The sequence below is a fragment of the Pteronotus mesoamericanus genome, unplaced genomic scaffold, assembly GCF_021234165.1.
Source record: "Pteronotus mesoamericanus isolate MK-2021 breed Mesoamerican mustached bat unplaced genomic scaffold, CSHL_Meso_final scaffold_408, whole genome shotgun sequence".
NCBI lineage: Eukaryota > Metazoa > Chordata > Mammalia > Chiroptera > Mormoopidae > Pteronotus > Pteronotus mesoamericanus.
Genome location: NW_026555315.1, coordinates 5,328,671 through 5,352,518, shown reverse-complemented (window position 1 = coordinate 5,352,518; position 23,848 = coordinate 5,328,671). Strand labels below are relative to the sequence as shown.

The 23,848-nt window shown below is 54.2% G+C and overlaps 1 protein-coding gene across 1 annotated transcript in view; it reads right to left on the bottom strand.

Moving 5' to 3' along the window:
- The window catches only part of TMEM132E (transmembrane protein 132E), a 106,214-nt gene that overhangs the window by 51,811 nt on the left and 30,555 nt on the right, over positions 1–23,848 (bottom strand). The window lies entirely within an intron of this gene.

The following is a 23,848-nucleotide window of genomic DNA, read 5'->3' as shown; positions in this document are numbered from 1 at the left end:
TGTTTTATTTTTTTTCTCCCCAGTGCAGGCTAGCGCTGGGGCCCGAGTGGGGCCGACTGCGGCGGCTGCATTTCCCTCGGGTAGAAGCCACTGTAGCCACCGATGTCCTTTTTTAAAGGATGCACGCTCCCAGCCGGGCGCCGGAGGTGTTTCACAGCCGCTCTGCCAGAGGCGCGGGTAGGGGGCACCCTACCCCCACCCCCAGAGTCTGCGTGGGGCTTTCGGGGGACACTGGATGAGGATCAGCCGAGCAGCCGCGCCCAGTCCCACTCGGGCTGCCCCGGAGCTCGCTGGCTCAGCTTCGTTCGGAGATGGATCGTGGGGCGCAGCTAGGGGAAACGGGTCCGCTGGGGAATGGGGTGGGCGGAGAGGGGTGTAGGGACGTGCCTTCCTACAGGTTGTTTTGCAAGCCCTTATGGGGACATGAGGTGGGGGTGGGGACTGCCCCTCTGGTACACTTACCCATGCACCTGCTGACGGGGGGGTGGGAAGGGGGTGGGGTGGCGTTTTTTCCCACCGTCAGGCCCGTTCCATTAGAGCGCAACCCAGATCAGACCCGACAAGTCAACTGTCAAAACGTCAGCCAGGCAGTGGATCAATGGCAATGATTTTATAGCATCGCTGGGTATCATGCTCCTGCCTCCAGGGGCCGGGTCTCAGTCCCACTCTCCTGGGAAGGGACAGAGTCTTCAATCCTATGGACAGAGCTCTTATGGGGTGGGAGTCGGGGGCTGAGGTTCTTGTGGATACACACTCAGCCAGACAGAGTGCTGGTGAGGTAGGTCAGAGCCAGGCCAGCTGGGGTGCTCGGTCTCTGTCCCCCATCTGCCTGACTGGGTCCTAGACTTCCTGACCCTGTGAGTTTCCTGTTCATCCAGGAAAGTGACATTTTCTTTTTGGAAAATGGGCTTGGGCGGTTCCTGGAAGCCTCCCTCCTCCCTGGCTCTGGGCTGTGGCTGCCTGTGCTCCTACTGGGGCGTGGGGAGAGCTGAGCTCGGCTTTTTCCCCTCCCCCACGCCACATCTGTCTGAAGCTCCGGGGTGCTGTGCGCAGAGGGCTGGCCGGCTCTTGGAGGCCCTGGGGATAGAAGGTGCTGGAGTCGTCAAGGAAGATGATTCTCATTAGGCTCCTAATGCCTGATGGCAATTAATGTCACCCTTGGGCTTATTAACCATCCCAGCTAGAGGCAAGCTAGCAGTCGGGCTGTGTGTGGGCAAAGCCACCTCCTGAGAGAAGGGGGGCTCTTGAGGAGGAGGAGGGAGGAAGCAGGTAGGTCTCCCACCCCCGTCCACCCCTCCCCCAGTGGAAGGGACGCAGGGCTTGTCAAAAGGGAGTCCAGAAGCTAAGAGAAGAGAGACACGACTTCATGTTTCTGAGCTGAGGACCCACTGCCCCAGTGAGGGAGACCAAGCTCCCCTTCTCCCCAGATGTTGGCAGCTGACAGGTCAGCAATTTCAGCCCCAGGCCTTTCTGGAAACTGAGCACAGCGTTCTGGTTCTCCTTTCTACCTGCCCACCCTCCCTGCTCTTAGGTGTTTAAAAAAAAAAAAAAAAGAGTCTTCCTTTACCCACTCAGGCTTCCCCCTTCCCTCCCCCCTTTCTCTCTCCATCCCTTTCCCAGCAATATGGTGCATATCTCCAACACTGTAGGCACAAGAATGAGCAAGGCAGACCCAGCCTGTCCTCATGGAACTTACATTCCAGAAGCAAAGACACATACTAAGCTTATAGTTGGTTACAATTGTGTCAAGTTAAGTAGCATTATGCCTTTTTGTTTATCTTATGGAGGGCACTGAGGCCCAGGGTCACAGAGGTTTGCGGCGGGGGGGGGGGGGTGGATGGTATGCAGCCTGCTCTCTTTAGAGAATGTTCATGTTAGCCCCAGGTTCTTCTAGCACCTCCTACGTGGATCTGCACTTCATGGAGGCGGAGGCCTCTGCCAGGCCTGTGTGCCTGATCATCCTGTGGGCCTCCAAAAGCCAGGCCTCTCTCTCTGTCCCAGGGCAATGGAGGTTCTGCCGACCCCTCCCCAACAGGTGCCTGGGAATTAAAGGCTCGGGCTCCTCCAACTCCAGTGCCCCATGCACCTATTACTCCTGGCAGTGCCAGGTCTAAGGCTCATGGAGAAAAAAGTTGGCATGAGGAAGACATAGCCACCTGTCCCAGTTATTCCAGGCTTACACGTCTTTGACCTCAAAAGGAGCTCATACCTTACCGGGGTGCCTTTGCTACCACGTGCACAGGCTGCCCTGCCTGCACCCACGAGGCCCAGTCGTGGCTCCCGACAGGCACTGCCTGCTCGAACCTGGATGGAGGGCCAGAGGAGCAGCCCAGGGGAGCCCGGGCGAGAGAGAGGGCTTGGCACGTGTGCGTTCTTGGGTCGCGCATGAGCACCTTTTTCAGGAAGGTGGGGGCACCTCCTTTCTGCTGTTTCCATTTTGTTCAGGGTCAGGAGCCTTTCTTGATAGAGAACGGGCGGTGGCTGGGGGTTTCCTGGATCCTCAGCTCCTGGGTGGGGACTGCCAGGCAGCCGGGCAGGAAGTGAGCTCTGGGTCAGGCCCCCGTGCCCTGCATGGATGCCCATCAAGGGCCCATTCAGAAACAGCTGACCTCCGCTTCCTCCTCTGCCTCACTCGCCGCCACGGTGGGTGTGGTGACACCTATCCTGCCAGCACGCCCCTGGTTTTCAGGATGCCTGCCATCAGGCGAAGAGAGGACAGACCAGTGTGGGGCTTTATGAAGGGAACCTAACCATTCGGGGGGATCTTGACATCCCCCAGGAATTCTAGTCTGGCGGGGCTGGAGAGGGGCTCAGAGATTTCCTAAGCCAGTCCTCTCGTTTTATAGCTGCAAAAACATGCCTGTTAATTCGGTCATTTCATTAAATACTTTGGCTTTTTAAAAATTGAACTTATTGGGATGACATTGGTTAATACAATTATAAAGGTTTCAGGGACCCAATTCTATAATGTATCATGTATATTGTACCGTGTGCGTTCACCACCCCAGGTCACGTCTCCTTCCATCACCATTTATCCCCCTTTTCCTCTCTCCTACCTCCCCTCCTTCCCCCACTGCCCCTCTGGTAACCACCATACTGATGTCTGTCCGTGAGGGGTTTTTTTTTTTCCTTAGTCTCTTTGCTTTTTAACCCAGCCCCCTCCCTCCTCCCCTCTGGCAGCTGCCAGCCTGTTCTTTGTATCTATGAGTCTGTTTCTGTTTTGTTAATTTATTTTGTTCATTCGATTCCACATGTAAGTGAAATCATATGGCATTTGTCTTTCTCTGACTGCCTTATTTCATTTAGCATAATAATCTCCGGGGCCATGCATGTTTTCGCAAAGGGTAGAATTCCCTTCTTTTTTTACGGCTGAGTAGTATTCCATGGTGTAAATGTCCCATAAGTGTTGTATCCACTCATCTACTGATGCACACTTGGGCCACTTCCAAATCTTGGCTATTGTAAATAACGCTGCAATGAACCCAGGGGTGCTTATATTCTTTCGAATTAATGTTTCAGGTTTCTTCGGATATATTCCCAGAAGTGGTACTCCTGGATCATAAGACAGATCTATTTTTAACTTTTGGAGATAACTTCATACTGGTTTCCACAGTGGCTGCACCAATCTGCATTCCCACCAACAGTGCACGAGGGTTCCCTCTTCTCACATTCTTGCCAGCACTTGTTATTTGTCAATTTGCTGATAATAGCCATCCTGACAGGTGTGAGGTGGTATCTCATTGTGGTCTTAATATGCATCTCTCTGATGATCAGTGACGTTTAGCATCTTTTCATTCAGCTGTTGGACGTCTGTATGCCCTCTTTGGAGAAGTGTCTATTTGGGTCCTTTGCCCATTTTTAAAAATCAGATTGTTTGGTTTTTGGTGTTGAGTTTTATAAGTTGTTTATAAATATTGGATATTAACCCCTTACCACATGTATCATTGGTGAATATGGTCTCCCATTCAGTGGGCTGTCTTTTCATTTCATTGATGGTTTCCTTTGCTGTGCAAAAAATTTTTAGTTTGACGTAGTCCCATTTGGTTTTTTGTTTGTTTGTTTGTTTTCCTTGAGGAGATATATCAGAGAAAATGTTGCTACAAAAAAATGCCCAAGATTTTACTGCCTATATTTTCTTCTAGCATTTTTATGGTTTCGAGTCTTACATTTAAGTCTTTAGTCCATTTTGAGTTTATTCTTATGTACAGTGTGAGAAGGGCGTCTAGTTTCATTTCTTTGGTGTATATCTGTCCAGTTTTCCCAATACCACTTATCGAATAGACTTTCTTTACTCCATTGTATGTTCTTGCCTCCCTTGTCAAGTATTAATTGACTATAAAGGTGTAAGTTTATTTCTGGGCTCTCTATTTTGTTCCGTTGATCTAGATGTCTATCTTTATGTTAACACCATGCTGTTTTGATTACTATGGACTTGTAGTATAGTTTGATATCAGATAATGTGATTTCTCCAACTTTGTTCTTCTTCCTCAAGATTGCTGTGGCTACTCAAGGTCTTTTGTGGTTTCATATAAATGTTTGGAATATTTTTTCTAGTTCTATGAAATATACCATGGGTATCTTGATAGAAATTGCATTGAATCTATAGGTTGCTTTGGGTCATATGGATGTTTTAATGATGTTAATCTTTCTATCCATGAAAATAGTATATATTTCCACTTATTTGTATCTTCTTCAATTTCTTTCTTTAGTGTCTTATAATTTCGTGAGTACAGGCCTTTTACACCGTTGGTTAAATTTATTCTTAGGTATTTTTTGATGCAATTATAAATGTGCTTTTTTCCCCTTTGTTTCCTTTTCTGATAGTTCATTATTTTCGTATAGATGTACAACTGATTTCTGGATATTTATTATGTATCCTGCTACTTTACTGAATTCATTTATACATTTTTGTAGTTTTTTGGTGAAATCTTTAGGGTTTATTATATACAGTATTATGTCACCTGCAAATAATGAACAGTTTTACTTTTTTCTTTCCAATTTGGATACCTTTTTTCCTCCCCCCCCCCCCCGTTTCTTTTCTGATTGCCGTGGCTAGGACTTCCAGTACTATATTAAATAAGAGTAGGAAAAACAGCCAACCCTGTCTTTTTCCCAATCTTAAGGAAAATGCTTTTAGTTTTCACCCATTGAGTATGATGTTGGCTGTAGGTTTTCATAAATGGTCTTTATTATGTTGAGGTATATTTCCTCTCTTCCCACTTTGCTGAGAGGTTTTTGTGGGTTTTTTTTAATTATCATAAATGGGTGCTGGATTTTATCAAATGCATTTTCTGCATCTATTGATATGATCATGTGATTTTTATCCTTCATTTTGTTTATGTCGCAAATCACATTTACAGATTTGCAAATGTTGGACCAATGTTGTATTCCCGGAATAAATCCCACTTGATCGTGGTGTATGATCTTTTTAATTATTGCTGGGTCTGGTTTACTAATATTTTATTGAGTATTTTAGCATCTATGTTCATCAAGGATATTGGCCTATAGATTCTCTTTCTTTGCAGTGCCTTTTTTTGGCTTTGGAATTAGGATAATGCTGACCTCTTAAAATGAGCTTGGGAGTCTTCCCTCTTCTTGAATTTTTTGAAATAGTTTGAGAAAAAGAGATGTTAGTTCTTCTTTGAATGTTTGGTAAAATTCTTATGTGAAGTCGCCTAGTCTAGGACTTTTGTTTGTTCGGAGTTTTTAATAACTAGTTTAATTTCACTAATTGTAATCTGCCTATTCAGATTCTCTGTTTCTTCCTGATTCAGTTTTGGAAGATTGTATGTTTTTAGGAATTTATCCATTTCATCCAGATTATTTAATTTGTTGGCATACACTTGTTGGTAATATTTTCTTACAATCCTCTATGTGGAGCAAGTTGTTACTTTTCTTTCATTTCTGACTTTACTTATTTCAGTCCTCTCTCTTTTTTTTCCTTGATGAGTCTGGTTAGAGGTTTGTCAATATTGTTTATCTTTTCGAAGAACCAGCTCTTGGTTTTATTGATATTTTGTATTGTGTTTTTTTAGATGCTATTTTATTTACTTCTGCTCTGATCTTTATTAGTTTCTTTTTTCTACTCACTTTGAGTTTTGTTAGTTGTTCTTTTAATACATAGACTTTAAAAAAACCCCAAACTCTAATTATGTGTGAAACATTGTGCTAGGTACCAGAATATAGGTATTCCCCACTCTTCAAATGTTCACTTTAGGCCACTTTACCTTTAAGAAACAAACACATTAACACCTGCTTTTGCTAACTGAAAGATATCCGAAAAGGGGTTTTGCTTTTCCAGAAAAGGTGGAAAGCAAACACAGCATTCAGCGTTTGTTTGGCAGCGAGCCAGTCGCAGAGGCAACGCGCACTCTGAGTATCGAGAGCGGCCCACCGCGTGCCTGTCCGCGGGTTACGCTCCGCGTCTCGGCCTCGAGCCCCCATGCCTTTGAACTGTGCCTGCGAGCATTTGTGCTTTATCTTGATTTATTTTGTGCATCCGTTAGCAAGATGTGTTCTATGGTAATTACTCCTTTGCTTTACACCATTTCTCCTACAGAAGGTTTCGTAAGAACGCTTTACTTTATGATAGTGGGAAGGGGAGGGGGCCTGTACATAGGTTAAATGAGACAGACGAGACCCAGACGGAGAAGTTGAAGAACTTAGCTCCACAAATTCATATTGAATGCCTAGGCCTACTAACAGCTGCGTGATTTGTATGTGCCAGGCACTGTGCTAGGCATTTTGCATGTATTACCTGGGTCCTCACTATACCCCTGTTAAGTAGATACTATCGTTATTGCTATTTTCCAGATGAGGAAACTGAGGTTCAGAGAAGGCAAGTTTCTGGCCTAGGATCGCACAGCTAGAAAGCAGCAGAGACATAACTCAAGTATGTAACCCACTTAGCCACCCTCACTGTGAGGTGTAAGTTCCCAGGGTCCCGTGGATGACAAAGCTGCTGTGACCGTGGCTGGAAAACCTCGTGGTCGGTGGGGGGCACCAGGCATGAACAGGCCATTCGGTGCAGGGAGGACAGCGCTGTGGCTGCTGGTACAGGGGCTCTGGGGGCACAGGCACCTCCGACCAGAGAGCGGTGCTCCCTCCGCAGCAGCACCGGACGGAGAGGCCATCCTCTTGCCCCACCCTGCTTCTTCGGCCAGGAAATCCACACCTGCCTGACTGAATACACAGTTACGCCTTGGAGGGGCCCCCACAGTAACCACTCAGCCTCTGCCCTGCCGCTGGCCCGCTGTGCCTCCCCCCGCAGGCTGAACTCCCAGCTCGGATTCTAGGCCCCAAACTGACGCTCAGGCAGGGGGAGGTCTAACGGCGGCTGCTCAGGGCCCCACCTCTCAGAGCCTTGGTTTCTCCATCTGTTCGATGTAGAAAATCACACCAACCCCCAGTTGCTTTAAAAATTCCAGTTAATGTACACTGATTGCTCAATAGCACCGGGCACAAATGCGTACTCTGTAATGTTGGCTCTTACAATCCTTGCAACCAAACTGCTCACTATGGTCCTAGCTGATTTGAGCCATAGCTGCTTTTTCCAACTCATTTTTACCACTCTCCTTCTATTTTATTACACCAGAGCCACAAAGGCCTCCCTGCAGGAATATGTCAAGCACATTCCTGCTCAGGGCCTTTGTACTTGCTGTTCCTTCCGTCTGGCACGCTTTCCCCTTGGACCTGGTGTTTTGCTCCTTTCCTTTATACAGGTTACTGTTCTCCTACCACCTCCTCTGCAACAACTTCCCTGGCCACCTAATTTCAAATAACACAACGATCACTCTGCCCTTTTCTCTCTCTTCTTACTCTCCTTTGATTTGATTCATAGCAGTGGGCATTTAATTGTATAATTTGTCTGTTGTATCTGTCTCCTTGGATAAAATATAAACTCCCAAAGGCCTAGATTCTTTTATAGAACAGTTCACCAACACATCCCTCGTGCCCAGAACAGTGTCTGGTGTGTGGGCTTAACAAAAGAGACACACGGAGTTCTTCATTCATAATTGTTTATTTCGGTAATTGGGCATTGATTTTTACACAGTCCTTATAATCAGGTCTTGGGTCTGAGGTCACATAGGGACCTGCTTGGCACCCCACTCCTCTGACCTTCCAGAGCCCGGATGGCCTCTGCCAAGGTCACCTTCATCCCCGATGCTCCTCTTGGTTGTCTCAACTCTAATGGTTCATTATTCCCAGTTTTTCCAGCTGCCGTGCCAACCCTACCCTGACTGCTGGACCCGAAAGCCGGCAGGACGGAGCCATAGGCCTTTCCTGCTGTTCCCCAGGGTGAGTCCCCTGCCTCTGCCAGGCTGGGGCCGGCCACCACCGGCACCAGGACGTCCGGCCCCACGCAGGCTCAGCCCTCTCTCCACACCTTCGCTCGTGCTGCACTCTGCGTTTCATTGGTGCTCTTCTCCACCAGTTAACACCCTGCTTATCTTAAATTGTCAGCCCAGGGGTCTTCTCTCTGGACCTTCCCAGACTCCATGTGGTACGGTTACACGGTCTCCTGGAAAAAAAGGAACGAACAGAGGTTATGGAATCAGTCAGGGTTCAAGTCTTGATCACAGTGAGCTCGGCTCAATTCCCACCTGCATCTCGAGCCCCCAGGCGTCACGGGGCCCCAGTGAACCCTCCCTGGGGCAGGGTCGTGTTTTCAGTTAGGGTTCAAGCTCCGCGTCCATCCCTTTCCTATTTTATAGATGAGGAGCCCCCGTCCCAGAGAGCCAGCGACTGGCCCCAGGTCACACAGCCAGTCCCCGACACAGCAGGACAGGAACCCCTGAGAGGAGGGCCCTGGCTCGTGCATCTCAGCCCGCCCATCCCCAGAGCCACCTGCTCCATCCCACCGGGAACCAACCTTTTCTTTGGTGGAGGGTGTGAGGCTGCCCAGGTCATCATTTGGGGGGCCCAGCCCTGATGCGGTGTGGTTGCTGGTTCAGCTCAGGGCTCGGACTCCAGGTCCAGTCATTGCGTTTCTGTTCTCCTTCAGTCCCCTTATGTTCGTCCCGTCTCACTGTGGACACTTCCTCCCCTCTGCCCACTTCTTCAGAAGTGTCTCTCTGACCCTTCCGCGACTCTGCCCGCAACCCGCCCCTCCTCTGGGCATCTGCATGGCCCTGTTTTTTGCGCCTAAGCACGCAGAGGATTGTGTTGCTATGCCTGCCTCCTCCCAGAGAGCGCAGGACACAGGAAGGCAGGCGCTGTGTCTGCATTGTCCCCATGGTGGGCCCTCACCCGACATCCGCTGGATGCTCGGTTACTGGATGTTGAATAAATGAACTATTAACCACCTACTCTGTGTCTGGGGCCGTGCCAGCTGCGTAGAGTAGTCTCTGCCCTCAAGGAGCCTGTGTGGCAGAGGTAAGTGGGCTGGCACGGGATTACCACCCAGGGTAGCTGTGGGGGCCACCCCCTGAAGGGAAGCACACGGGCCTGTGGTGACAGGCATCTAGCTCAGTCTATATCATAGGTTTTGCAGGAAAAGGGAGGGCTTCCTGGAGGAGGTGATCTTTTAGGAAAGACAAGTTGGTGTAGGCTGGGAGGAGGAAGGAGGGAGAAGAGAGAGAGAAGAGGTCACTGTCAGGAAGGGGGAGCAGTTTTTTGACGGCCCAGGAGGCAGGGGGTGAGCAGTGCGATCAGGCAATGGCATGGGTGGGGCGGCGAGCGCTGGGGTGGGCTCGGCAGGGGGGCTGGAGGGGCAAGCAGACCCCCCCATACACAAAGGTACAGGCTTGTATGACCCCCACTCCCAGGGTTATTCATTTACATACAGCTTCACACGCACATGGTCAAAGACACCGAGATGCTTATAAAGTGTCTTATTGCCGCTGCGTGTGCACAGCCGCACACACACTCACTCTCTGCAAAATGAATTGCCCCCAGAGCCGTCTGTTTACAGCCTTTCTCCTCACATTTCCCTGGAGTGCCCTACCTTCAGTGCCTCGGCAAGCAGTGCGCTCCCTCCAACCCCCACCCTCTGCCGAACCCTGACTCGCCTCCCCCTTCCCGTCCTCCCTCTGGCACACGCAGGCAGAAAGCTAGGACCACCCCGGGCACCCGGCCAGGGGAGGATTTGGACTCAGGCCATATGGGCCGGGCTCGGCTCATCCACCCCCACACAGCTTCACTCAATTCCAGGGCAAAGCTCTGATCACATGTGCAACGGAGAACAGAGAGGCAGAGAGAGAGAGAAACATAGAGTGAGCAAGCATGTTCTCTTCGCCACAGCCCAGCAGCTAAATGGTAGTAACTCTCCATGTTCCTACAACTTACTCAACTTCTCTTTTGTCAGCCAACTTGGCTGCCGGGTGCAGGCGGAAGAGGAAGCGCCCGGGGCTGTCTTCTCCCCAGAGTCCCCCAAACTTCTGCCTGTGAACTCACAGGGCTGTCGAGCTGCTCTGCCTGCTTCCTGGGGGTGGCCGTGCCCAGGAGTCCCGCCTTGGGTGGGAAAGGCCAGGCTGGCTGTTGGGGAAGAGGGAGGGGGCCAGGCGTGCCGAGGGCTGGGGAGGGAGCCCTTGTACCCCAGGCGTGGAGGGCCATCGGAGGCCTTGTGGGATGCCCAGCTCTTCAGGTGGGAATGGGGAGCCTGCAGTCGTGGGCGCTTAGTCCCCCCTCGCAAGGGAGCTCGTCTCAGGGCTGGCGTCAAAACCCGGGCTCCCCTTCTGGGTGCCTTGGGATGGGAATCATTGTTTGGGTCTCCCACCCTACCTCCCAAAGCTTCTCAGCTTCCTTATGTCTCACTCTCGCTATAAAACCATCTCTGGCTCCCCACTGCCCGCGGCGCTAATTCCAAATCCCTCAGAGACTCTCTTAGTGCTAACTGCACACCTCCTAGCCATTCTCCCACAGACGAGCTGTACCTTCTCTGCCGTGGTGCCTTATGCTTGCTCTTCCCTCGCTTGGAAAGCTTGTTCTTCCTTTCCTGTCTCCTTGTGGGGCCTTTTCTGTGAAGCCTCGTTCATCACTCAGGAGGGAATCAATTACTGTCTGTCTGGTAGTTGGAATTCACCTGATCTCTTAGCTTCCCCTGCTCACTGATAAACTCCTTAAGAACAAAGATAATATCTTATTCATCTTTAAATCTTCCATGAAATTGAACACAGTTTCATACATGCATTAGGTATTCAATAAATGTTTACTGAGTGAATGAATGAAGAATGAAGAATGAAGAATGAATGAATGAATGAATGAATGAATGGAAGAAGAGGCAACAGGACACCAATGTCCTGTGATCTCCCAGGTACTCCCTGTCCGTTACCTTTTGAATCTTCGCAGTAACCCGGAGTGGTATGTGAATATTATCTCCTCTTAGGGATGAGGAAGCTCAGAGGGGCCAAGTCACTTGCTCCAGGATCCACAGCTGGAGAGGGGCAGAGCTGGAATTTGACTCCAGGTCTGTCTGTTCCTAAAGCCTGCGCTCATTTCACCCGTTCAGAGCACGTCTGAGTGCAAATGTCCTCTGAGGCTCAGCCCCCAGGACTCCTCGTGCCCACCTCAGAGTCCACCAGCAGGGGACACTCCCAGAGTGTCCGGGCTGATTGCAGTGTTTTCCTCACTGGAGACCCCCTTCCCCGCCTCGGCCTCAGTAAGGCACCCTTGTTGCCACCTGACTGCCTGGCTCTCAGATCCTCACAGGCAGCTGCCAGGAGCTGCCTAGTGGCGGCTCAGGGCCTAATTCCCGGAGCAAGGCTGCCGGGTCCAGATCCAGGCAGGAGCCATTTTCCAGGCAAGGGAAGGAGGCTCCGCGAGGCTGAGTCACCGGTTCCAGGGCACACAGGCCGGAAAGCGTAACGTTGGAATTTGAACTCAAGTCAGGTCTGCTATCTACTAGCTGTGTGACCTTGGGCAATTTACGTAACCTCTCTGTGCCCGGTGCCTCATCTTCAGAGGGTATTGATAGTACCTACCTCACAGTGTTGCAAAGCTCTTTGAAGCAGTGACTGGCTCATGGGAAACACTCTGTGCGTGTCTGCTGTTGTTATTATCCAGATTATTATTATTCCCACCCCTATCCCCCACCTCCTGAGATTCGAGCCCCAAAGCGTTTGCCTCTTCCCTTCTCTTTCTGGGAAGAGTGGTCTCCGATTTTTGGTGCGTTCTCGCCAGGCCCCTCCGACCCTCTCGGCCTCCTGTGGAAGTCGGGGAAGCAAGCTTGGGCGTGGGCAACAGCTCCAAGGAAAGCCAAATCAAAGTGACTTTTGTGGTGACAAATGCTTAATAATAACTTTACAAATCCAGTTCAATTACTATGAATAACAACTCTCTCTTTTTTGTGTGTAGATACCGTTCCCGTCTCCCAGAAAGCACACAGCTACAACCGTGAAATCTACCCAAAAGAACCATTAGTGGGAAAACAAGCTAAAAATAACCCCAAAGGAAGCAGCGCCAGCTCAGAAGCAGTTCTTTGGAGATGGGGGCGTTCACGGAACCTCTTCTGCTGCTTCTGGGGTAACAGATTCTAATGTTTAAACTTGGAGTTGCTTTGGGAGGGGGTCTTGCTCGCTAGCCCCCACAGTCTGGGCCCCTCGGTCATCTTCCGTATGCACCCCGGGCACCTGGCCTTGTGTCATCTTCTGGTGGCCCAAGAAGGGCTGTCACAGGGTGGGGGCCCCCTGCTGGGGTGGCTACTGTCTTGCAGGACCTGGGCTCCCTCCCCTGCCAAGGGCCAGGGTCCCTGAGGCGGTGGGGCTGCCCCTCTGCCCCGTCCCGTGAGTGGGTCCGACCCGGGGCCAGCCCTCCACGGAGGGGCTCCCCGTGCTTCACATGCACACCCTCCGCGCTTTCTCCTCAAAGTCGGTCCCGTCTTCCAGGTCAGGAAAGGAGGCTCAGAGAGGCAGAGGCGCGGGTTCAAGGACGCACAGGAAGGGAAGCATGGCGTTGGTATTTGAACGCAGGTCAGATCTGCCTGGCACCACAGATCACAAATGTTCCTTAGGAAGCCCTGAACTGAGAGGCTCGCCTTCTCCCGCGGCCCATCTGGAGGGGTGTGGGCAGATCCGCAACCAGGAACAGGGACCCCGTTCGCCCTGAAAGTGTTTCCCAAGGCAGGGGCTTTGTCTCTGCCGCCAGGGAGGGCTGTGTTTCCCCTTTTTCAGCCTGGGGGTGTCCCCCAGGCAAGAACTGTATCTCTCAGGGTGCGCTTTCCACAGGGCAGGCTTATGCCTCCCCAGTCAGAGAGGGGGTTCCCCGGGCAGGACTCCCTGCTCAGTCTGGGGTTTCCCTGAAACAAGACAGCCTCCTTTCAGGTGGAAGAGGCCCCGAGGCCTCTGTGGCCTCTCAGATTGGGGGCTGCCCCATGGAGGGGCTGAAGCTGCCCTGTCAGGCAAGGGCTCCGCGGCCAGGGCTCCGTCAGACCCTGTTCCCGGTCTCCCTGGCTCCCGGCTTGCCATTTTCCTGGGACCCCCGAGTCCTGGCTGAGCGGTGACAGCCGGACCCAGGGGAAGGGCAGAGGCGCAGGCACGGGGCTCCCCGCGGCAGGGACTGAGGCAGTTTTCCTCCCCCAGCGGAGATGGATGCTTGTCCCTGGGAAGGCTGGCGGCTTTTCTTCCCCAGAGCGCCGCCGCAGTTCCTCTTGATTGAAACGTGTCCCTGTAGTGGTGATGAGGCCAGCTTGGCGCGGGGGTGGGGTTCTGGTCCCTCCTCCCCGCCCCCCACCTGGCCTGTAGTCTCTGTCCATCTGGGGAAGATGGATGGCGTTATTCCAAGCCGCGATGATGCAACCAAGGTCAGGGTGGAGTGTTTGATCGGAATGTCAGGGGCGGGGCCTGGGGCTGCTGGGATGATTGATCTCCCAGTGGTGCTTGTCGGAGGCGCAGCCGCCCCAGGGGGAGCAGGCATGGGGGGGGGGTCAGTGGGAGACCCTGGGGAGGCCGCCGGCCCCGTCCACTCTGCAGTGAAGGTGTCCAATGGGCTTCTGCATCTGTCGGTGGCTTTGCCTCTTGCAAAGGGGACCTGAGGCAAAGGATGTGATGGGAGGCGTTATTGAGATAGGACACCAGGGCTCCAACCTCAGCCTTCGGTTCTGGCTGACAACACGATTTCCCTTCTGCTCTCAATTCCTCTGGGTCCCCTGGCCGGTCCTGACCCTTCCCTGTGCTGAGAAGAGCGCTACGGAAGAGGGCGTGGGTGTCCCATGGCCCAGGTGGGACATGGCCCGTCCTGGAGCCTGCCCTCACCCCTCTGGGTCCAGCCTGCTAAGGACCGACCGGTGGCAACAGAGTTTAGAAACCACTGACCCTCGTCTGTGCTGGACAGAAACTCTTCTCATTGTCTCCAGAGACTAACGGGTCACTCCCATGTGGGGGGAAACTGAGGCAGAGAGCTGGGCTTTGAGCCACCCCGTGAGCAACCCTCGTGCGTTCACAGTGGTCCTGTCCCAGGGGCTGGGCCAGGGCTAGGGGTGGGCCGCAGGCAGCGCGCTGCCCATCCTGCCTCCGCCCGCGAGGGCCGCCTGCAGGCCGGCGGGCGCCGGGGGAACGGGGCCAAGGCAAGAGAAGGGGGCAGTGCTCCTGGGTATAAACAGCTACAGTGAGGGCGTGTGCGCTCCTTGCTGGGCTGTAGGAGCGAGAAGAGGGACAGAGAAGGCTGGGGAGGTGGCCAGGGAAGGGAGGCTGAGGCCGCAGACAGAGGGGTGGCACGCAGGCCCGGGCGCAGTGGTGTCCACAGGGAAGGGGCTGGAGGAGATGGGAAGGCTGAGGCCTGGAGCCTGGGTCTGCGGGTTGGAAGAAGGAGAAGGAGGCGGCGGGCTCGAAAGCCTGGGCTGGCGCGGGGGAGGGCGCCGCTGTCTCCGAGGCGTGCCCGTTGCTTCACACCTCGGCCTCGGAAGGCTGCGTGCGGGGCATCGTACTCAGTCACTGTAACCCAATCGCCACCGTTACCACCGTCGTCACCACCGTCACCACCAGGGTCATTATTACCACCACACACCAGGCTCTGTCCTTGTTCTTCCCTCCATTCCTGCCTGATGCTTTACAGTTTACTCTGAAGCACTTCCACGTTCTTTTTAAAGTAAGAGATCAATCAAAGGCTTATGACATAGGTGGGGCTGCTCTGATTGTCTTCACTTTACAGCAGAGGAAACTGAGGCTGGGTGACAGTCGGTGGCATGCCCAAGGGCGCATGGCATGCTCGTGGGAGAGCCATTACTAGCACTGAGTTCTCGTCCACTGGCCCGGAGCTCTCCCTGCTTCATCTTGTTGCTGCGGAATCACCGTTGCTCCCTCTGTCTCCTGCCCCTTCCCCCACTGCTTGGCGTCAACAAGACCTGGGACGGGGTGGGGGCCTGGGGTGAGAGTCCAGCTTTGAGCAAACAAGAGAGGCTTTGGCCACACTGGTACGAGCCTGGTGTATGCCCCGGAGCACTTCCCCCACACCCCCTTGCTGGGCTCCAATGTCCTCATTTCCGCAACACATTTTGGGGCCTGATAAAGTCTAAGGGCTCTTTCCGCCCTGCTAGTCTGTGATGAGGCCACAGAAAAAACCATAGAAACAGAGAGAGATAGAAAAACACAGTGAGATGGAGACATAGACACACGTGGACCGGGGCTGAGTCCCAGAGAGACCTGGGAAGACCAAACTGAGGGGCTCATTAAGATCCAGGAAGATAAGGAAACAGAGACAGAGACAGGAAACAGGAGGGAGCGGAGAGCCTGTTGGCGGGGACTGAAGAGGCCAAAGCCCAGGCGGAGACGCGGGAGGAAGGCGCGACCGTCTCTGTGCAGGGTTCCCGGGCGCTCCGCAGGGAGGACGGCCTGAGCGGGGCGGCCAGCGCAGCGTGCAGGTGCTTCTGAGGGGCTTGGCCGTGCGCAGGCTCCTGAGCGCGTGCGTGTGTGCGCATCTCAGGGGGTCGGGCTGTGGGAGGCTTTTGTCTGGATACCAGGAAGGATGGTGGGACTTCTCTCCCGCCTTTCTGTTCCCTTCCAGCCTGGCCCTCACAGCGGAGAGGCTGCTGACTTGGCTGCCTGTGGCCTTGTCACAGCAAATGCAGAGAAGTGGGATGCGGTGGAAGTGGGCAGACAGGTGCAGGCAGCGTCCATCAGGGAGCTGGCACAGAGCCTGCGGGAGACCCCGTTCCCTTGCAGAGGGCTGGTGGGGCTTCCTCCTGCCAGGCTCCCTCGTCAGCTCTCCGCCCCAGAGGTCATAGGCGGAGCTGACTGAGTGTTTACCGCGTGCTTGACAGCATTCGAAGTTCACGGTCTCGTTTAGCTCTGACGCGCCCCCTTGAAGCTCAGCCCGTGAACAGCAGAGCCGGGATTCTAACCCGACTCTACGGTGAGTTGTGTAGCCACCACTTTATCAATTTTGCACTTACACTTTGAAGTCTCCCGGGGGTGGTGAGTTGCCTGTGCAAGACAGTATGGGAAGCTTTGGGATGTGTCCTGGGCCTTCGACAAATAAACTGTGTTTGTTCTGATACGCGTCCTTGGGTGTCAAATGACTGCATATACTTGAGTGTGTAAGTGACAGGCCATTTAGAGGAAAACCTGGTACCTTGTGAGAGACCGTGTCTGTGATCAGTTTCTGAGCCACTCACCTGCGATGCTGTTTCATCTGTGACTGTTGGTTTCTGTGTGTTTGAACATGCGTGGGTGTGATGCCTGGTTGTGATGCCTGGTTAACCCAGTGTGCATGTATGTGATTGTGTGAGGCGTATGGACCACTGTGGGTATATTTGTAATGATGTGTGAGCTCGTGGCCTAGTTGTGTATGTGATACAGTGTGGCTGGTGTACGTGTGTATGAGAGAGAGAGAGAGAGAGAGAGAGAGACCCAGCCTCAGGGAGCGACTGCATTTGTCTAGACATGAGTGTATGGTGTGTATCGGGGTGCCATGGGTGTGTGTTCACACGGGCATCTGTGGGAGAGGCAGTAAGCCCCGAGTGTGTAGTAATGTCCCCATGTGCGGGGGGCCGGTGCGTGTGAACACGCTGCAGCGGACTGAGCGCCCTGTGTGGGCCCCTCAGAGCCAGAAGGCCGCTGCAGCGTGGGCTGGGGGAGCTGTGAGTGAGAGGGTTTAAACAGACTTCTTGACTGGCCTAGGGCCAGCTCTCCCCTCCCAGCCTCTGCCAACGCCGCCTAGCAGACGGCCTGAGTTGCTATACACGTTGAAACAGCCCTCTAAATATTTACCCACCAGCCTGGTGGACGGGCCTGCTTCCCCCCACTGCCTTCCCCCGCCCCGCTGCCTTCCTCCCCACCCCCTACCCCCGCCGCAAGCAGAGCTCAGCCTCCTCCTGCCCTGCTCGCTCTGCTCTGGGGCTCTGAGCAGCAGGCTCTTCTTTGGGGCCAGGGGGTCCCAGCAGGGCGGACCTAGGACTCTGTCCATGGTTCTGAACCATGACACCTCCGAGGCTGTTTTCCGCCTCAGGCTGGGGACATGGGTGGGAACCCTCATCCAGCAGTTTTTGGGAATTCTGAACAGGACGAAACGAGGACACAGCAGGAGAAATGAGGTTACACAGGCATGCACATGAGCGTAGAGCCGTCTCTGAGAGATGAGCCAGAGACAAAGGGGGACAGAGAGGGACAGAGAGAGACAGACAGCACGCACAGAGACAAACATACACGGCATCCGGCAGAAGTAAGGCCTGCTTGAGCGTGGTTGGCAGGGTAATGATATGGGCACAATAATTTATAGTTTTAATTTGAACATTTCACCTAAAATGTCATACGGTGTGCTTGAGTGTGATATTGCTATGTTACAAAATTACATGCTTTTGATTTTGTAATACAAGATTTTGTAATAAAACGGGGTGTTATTCGTGCTGGACCTTGTATAGATAGATAGGTAGATAGGTAGATAGATAGGAAGAGCCACTGGAAAATCAGAAATACTGAGAGAGGAAAAAAAATGGCTTTTGTTTGGACACCGCTTTCAAATAATCCCGCTTCCTCCAAAGGCATATTATTTTCCCTTGGGAAGTTGGGGAAGTTGGTGCCCCCTGATCCTATCTGCTGGAACAACAGCTAATTAAGGGCAACCCTGGGATGTTTTGACTCTCTGCTGGGGCCAAGCTTCATTCAAGAGGAGAGGCTGCTGCACGCTTCTGCCCAGATTCAGGATTCGTGGCATGACCCCGGTGCCCTCCTCTGTCCTGGGCTGGCACCATGGCGGGCTCCCACCTTCTGGTGCCATCCGGGTCTGCTAACCCCTTGCCTCCCTCAGCTGCCTGGAGCAACCAGGAGCCTTCAGGTCAGACACCATCTGGAGAAAACAGCTGGAAGTGGGCAGACCCTCAGCTCGCTGCCTGGCCACGTTTGACATAGAGATATGTCACTCGGCTCCTGTTCCTCCCTGCTCCCTGCCATGCTGGCCTCTCCCACCCTCACAGGCGGCTCCTGCGGGTCGCTGCCCTGCTGCCTCGATGCTCGAGCGTTTTGCAGGTGCGGGGCACTTTCTAGGGCACAGTGATCCCAGTTAAGCCTCACAATGACCTAGGGAGGGGGTGGTTCTTCCCACTTTACAGATAAGGCAGCTGAGGCACGGAGAAGTTCAGGAGCTCCCTCAAGGTCCCGCCCAGAGTCTGGGAGCCTCTTTGAAATGGGTCTCTTTGGGGGCTGGCAGTTCTCCAAGGGTGGCACTGTGTCGTGAGACAGCATGGGAGTCCTGGAGGTGACCCTCGCAATATGCGCGTGTCCTGGCGGGTCCACATGGGGCTGCCTCCCCCTGGCCGTGCCCAGGGGTGCCTGGGGATGTCAGGGGAGTGAAGAGGTGGCAGCAGCCCAGACTGGGCATGCCAAGCGGGTTCAGCCAACCTCGGAGTGCCGTGGCCCCTGGCTGCAGGCGCGGGCGCCCCAGCCCGTGGCAATGGAGACCGCCCGGCAGGGCGGGAGCCTGGCTGGTGGCCATGTTTACAGCTCAAAGCATTATTAGCTCTTAGGAGTGCTCAGCCCTTGCGTGTTGTCAACAGCTGAGCGTATTGATTGAGCGACTGGATGTTTTGGTTATTAAGTGCCTGGAGTGTCGGCAGATTTGGGCCAGCCTTGGCCGGGGAAAGGAATGTGTGAGCAGGGGGCAGGCCATACGTCTGTCTGTGGATGCGTTCCAGCCTTGCTCATTTGTTCAGACGCATGTGCTGGGGCGAGGGGTCCGTGCGTGTGTCTGCACGCTCGTGTTTCTAAGGGCAGTCTGGGGACAAGGAGCCTCGGTTTCTGTACCCACCATCACAGAGCAAATCCCCACAAAGGGATTTGACTTTGGGAGGCCTGACTTTGAATCCCAGCCTTATCTCTCCAAGCTGTGAGCTTGAGCCAATCCCTTACTGTCTCTGAGCCTTGGCTTCCTTATCTGGAAAATGGGGATTAAAATAATACCAGCTCTGTCTACCTTTGAGAAAGAGAGTGAATGAGGTACAGCAGTTTGTAAACTGTGAAGTGCCGTGCACGTGTCAGGGAGTGTGACGACAGTAAGCATGGTGAGCTAGCCGCGGTGGCGTTGCGAGGTTTATGTCTAGGAAGCAGGTCGGTGGAGTGGAAAGTGAACAAGCAGAGGGCCCTCGGAACTGTCGGGAACCCCAGCTCTGCGGGACCAGCCTTTGCAGCTCGTATTTCAGGAAATCACTAAAATTGGTCCCCGGGAGACGTGGGTTCCAGTCCTGGCTCTGGCATGAAGGTGCTGTGCAGCCTCAGGAAAGCTGCTTTCCTTCTCTGGGCTTCTCCCTTTATCCAAAGAGGCACTCTAGGCTCGGTGGTTTCTGGGCCCTTCTCTGCTCTGTGTTTTTGTACAGATAGGAATCCCTGCGTCTTCTCCACCCATGTGTGGGTATTGGTGGGATCCCCCACTCTCTGTGCCCACACTATCCTGGGTAAGTCTCACTGCGCACGCCACAGAGTTCAGACACCCCTGAGCTAGTGTGTGTTGGTGAGCTAACAGCCCCCACCCCCTCCCCAGATGCCTGGACACTGTGCCGCCCATGCACTCCTGGTTAAGGCGGAGGGCGGGGACACCAGCTGCCTCCCCGGTCTCCAGCCACTAATGGGGAAAGCCCATTTTAATAGCTGATAACGAGATGAGTCCATTAAAAGAACAAATTAACTGAAAACCCAAGGATTACTTCTGTTCGGCTGGTGAAGGGCCGTACAATGGCAGCTTCATTTGTTAAAGGAGTGTTCCCATGCCCGGCTTCACCAGGCGGGGCTGCGTCCCCACCCCCTTTCTGCTGTGTAAGTGCTCCCTGTGCACAGCGACCTCCTCAGTGAGGACCTCTGGTCCCCCTGCCCCCGCTGGAGGAAGCCCAGAACCGCCCCCTCCTTGCTCAGAGCACCGCAGTGCCTGGCTGAGCGGGGCTGGGCAGGGGGTTGGAGGCAGGCCTTCCTCGACACATCTCAGCTCTGCCTGTTTCCCTGTATGATCCTGGTTTCCATCAGGGCAACACTTTTTTGTGGGTCACAGGTCCTGCTTGGGCATGTCCCAGAAGAAGTGGCCTCTGAGCAGCATCCTGAAGCAGCTCGAGCTTTTCAGGTGATGAAGAGCTCTGTGCAGAGGGACCAGCATAAGCATGGCGCAGCACGGGTCTCCCTGAGGAACAGGGCCTGGCGGGGGCCTTCACACACGATCGATGCCAAATTAGCATCTGTGCGAAAATGCAATGCTCCTTAAGTGCCTATTATGGACCAGGCATTTGTAGGGGCTGGAGTGGTAGCCCCAGTTTCCCCATCCGGGAAGTGGGAATAATAACATTACTCAGCTCACAAGGAGACAAGATAACGAATGTGATGCTCCGGGCACAGCAACTGGCGCGTGGGATTGTTAGGAAGGAGGCTGGGCCTCTGAATTCCCCCGCCAGGGGGAGGCCAGTCCTCCCTTTCCAGAGTGGGATGGAAATCAGTCTGGATGAGGCTGGAAGGCAAACCCACTTGGGGTTCCAATGTTCGGATTCAGGATCCATCCTGTCTTGCATAACCCGTAAGAACGCTTTTCCATGTGGTTTAACACAGGGTCTACATGAGGCAGGAGAGTGCGGGGCACAGACTCCTCCGGGGCCTCCATCTGCCTCCAGGGAGAAGCCCACAACCTTAGGAGGAGCACCTGAGGCCCTTTCCAGACGGCTCCCCAATCTCTTCCTTAGTTACCACCCCTAACGTCTCCCGTCCCAGGCACCACGGACTGGGGGTCCCCTCTCGCCGTGGACGCTGTTCCAGACCTCCGTGCCTTTGCATATGCTGTTTCTTTCGCCCGTAAGTTCCTTTCTACAATCTCATTGCAGAAAATGCTTACTCATTCCTTAAAGCTCTGCTAAATGTGCTCTGCCTGGGGAAGTTTCCACCAAGTCTCCTTGGGGAGGATGAATCCCTGCCTCCCCAGGTCCTTGTGCATTTCCGCAATTGTAAGAGGCCATCGATTGTGAGAGGCACCATCGATTTCATAATAGCTTCCGGGGGAAAAGAAGCCCTGCTTTCAGTGTCCAAGTCCGCATTTCAGAGATGTGCAAATGTGTGTGGGAAGTGCCTTCAGAAAGAGGGACAGGCAGCAGGTGCTCCTTTCATGGCACAGGAACCCCAAGAATCAACTACGTCCACCCATCCATCCCCCCACACATCCATCCCCCCACCCCTGGGTCCATCCACACACCTGTCTATCCACCCATCTGTCCATCCGCATCTGGAATGAAGCAGGCACATCTGGAATGGAGCCGGCATCAGCCAAATATTTGTTAAAGGGGTAACAATGAAAATACAAAGCTGTTATTCTAGCCATTGTTTTACAGTTCAGAAAAGACTTGATCATGCATGTTCTTATTCAATCTATACCTCCGATTCATTTGCTTCTCTTTTTACAGGTGAGGAAACAGGCTCAGAGAGGGTCCCGAAGGCGCGTAGCACGTGCAGAGAGAAGAGCCAAGACTCACACGGATCTCCTGAGGCCCCCGCCCCACTCTCCTTCTGCTCCGCCCGCGGCTCTCTCTGGACTGCAGGATCAAACGGAAAATGAGCGAGCGCCTTGGGCTCTGCACTCAGGGCCGTGACAGGGGCAGAGTTTTCTGACCCCGTAGTGGGGCGCAGGCCCGACAAACCCAAGGGCACTCCTGGGTGTGCCTGGGCGGGAAGATGACGCAGTAAACCTGGGGTCTGGAACGATCACTGCAGAACATCTCTGCTCCGAGTCAGGACACCTGGGCTCTGTTCCCCGTCCTGCCACGGACTCACTGGGTGACCTTGGGCAAGTCACCGCCCTCCCCAGGCCTCAGTTTCCCAGACCGTCAAATGAGAGGTTGATCTAGATGGTTCTTGAAGGCCCTTGGACATGATATAGGAGTCCCAGCTCTGCCTTCCAGGAGAGGCACGTGGGCAAGTCCCTGAAGTGGCTGGACTGCAGGCAGACGTGCGGGAGCGTGTCCTCCTGCAGACACTGCGGGCCTGTGGCCAGCAGCCCCTGAGCTTCTGGCATTTGCTCCTGCTTCCGTCACAAAGGCCAGAGTTACCATTCCCAGGGCTGTGGCTTCGTGTTCAGGCGTCCTCAGGTAGGGTGGCTCCGACGTGTCCGGCCTTCTCCTTAGAGGTTGCAGGTAGAGGGGCAAGTGGCCACGTCTTCCCCGAGAGGCAGTATCTCTGCCAGGCTGCTGCTGCGTCTGTCCTGTCCTCAGAGGCACTGCCGTCTGCCCGTCCGCCCGCCCAAGACGCCTCCCCCTTCCAGGCACCGCGGCCCCCTGCCCGCCCTGGCTGACTTCTTCCTGTGGGCGTGCCTGGGTCCCACACCTCCCTGCCCCTGCTCTGTTCGGGCTGGCGCCCCTCCCGGCCTGGGATCACCGCAGCAGCCTCCTGCCCGCTCTACCCGGCCCTGGACTTCTCACCGCTAATCCATTCTCCCCACCGCAGCCAGGGCCATCCTTCCAAACTGTAATTCTGGTCGTGTCACCCCGCCTTTCCCCTCCTCCGGCCCCGGCTTAAAACCTTCAATAGCTTCCCTTTGCCCTAGGGTCAAGTCCAAACCTTCCAGCACACTCCCACGGCGGTTCCCGATCGAGCCAACACCGCGCCCCCCATCCCTCTCCCACACCCTCCTCCTCATCCAGCCCCAATCCCGTTCTCCAGTCTCACTGAACCCCCCGGGGGTCCCTGAACACGACACACCCTCTCTCGCTTCCCCGCCATGGTGCATGCAGGGCCTTCTGTCTGGAACGCTGTTCTCAGGCCAGTCCCACCCTCGTCCCCACCCCTGACCTGCCCCTGCCACCCTCCCCACACTTCACTGCCCTCCAGGGCTGGCCTTCAGGGAGCCTCCCGCTGGACCTCTTGTCCACCCCGCCCTTTGCGCTGGCTGGCCGAGCCCCTCCGGGCGCTCTGTGTCAGCAGGCCTTGCACTGGCCGGGATCATCCATTTGCTCCTGTCCCCGTGGCAGTGAGCTCTGAGACAGCAGCGACCTTGTTCGTCTCTGTCCCCCCAGGTGCTGTAGGTGCTCAACAGACATCTGAAGAGCGAGTGAGTACATGGAGTGGAATATGTGCCGATGGCCTCTTAGCTGTCCCAGGCTGGGGAAGCAGGGCTATGGAGCAAGGGTGCTTGCGGGCAGGGGGCAGGGGGGTGATGTTGTTTCTTTTCAGCTCTGAGGTTTGGCAACTTAGAGATCTTCTCTGCCTGGACCCCGGAAGAAATCCTTTTGGGTGAGGAAAGCAATATATAAGCCTGGGCTGGGGCTGATGCTGGGCCAGACCCCGACCGGCCTATATCCTCGAGGCCACTCTGCCCCTCCCGAGGGCGTCCTGGCCTTGGGGACAACCCTCCCCTCTCCTGGCCGTGCCCTTCCTCTTCCTCCCGCTCTGGTCCCTCAGCTCATCGGTTTCCAACCAGGCAGCTTAATTCAGGCCTCCCGGTTGAGCTTTTAATTTGGATTTATTGC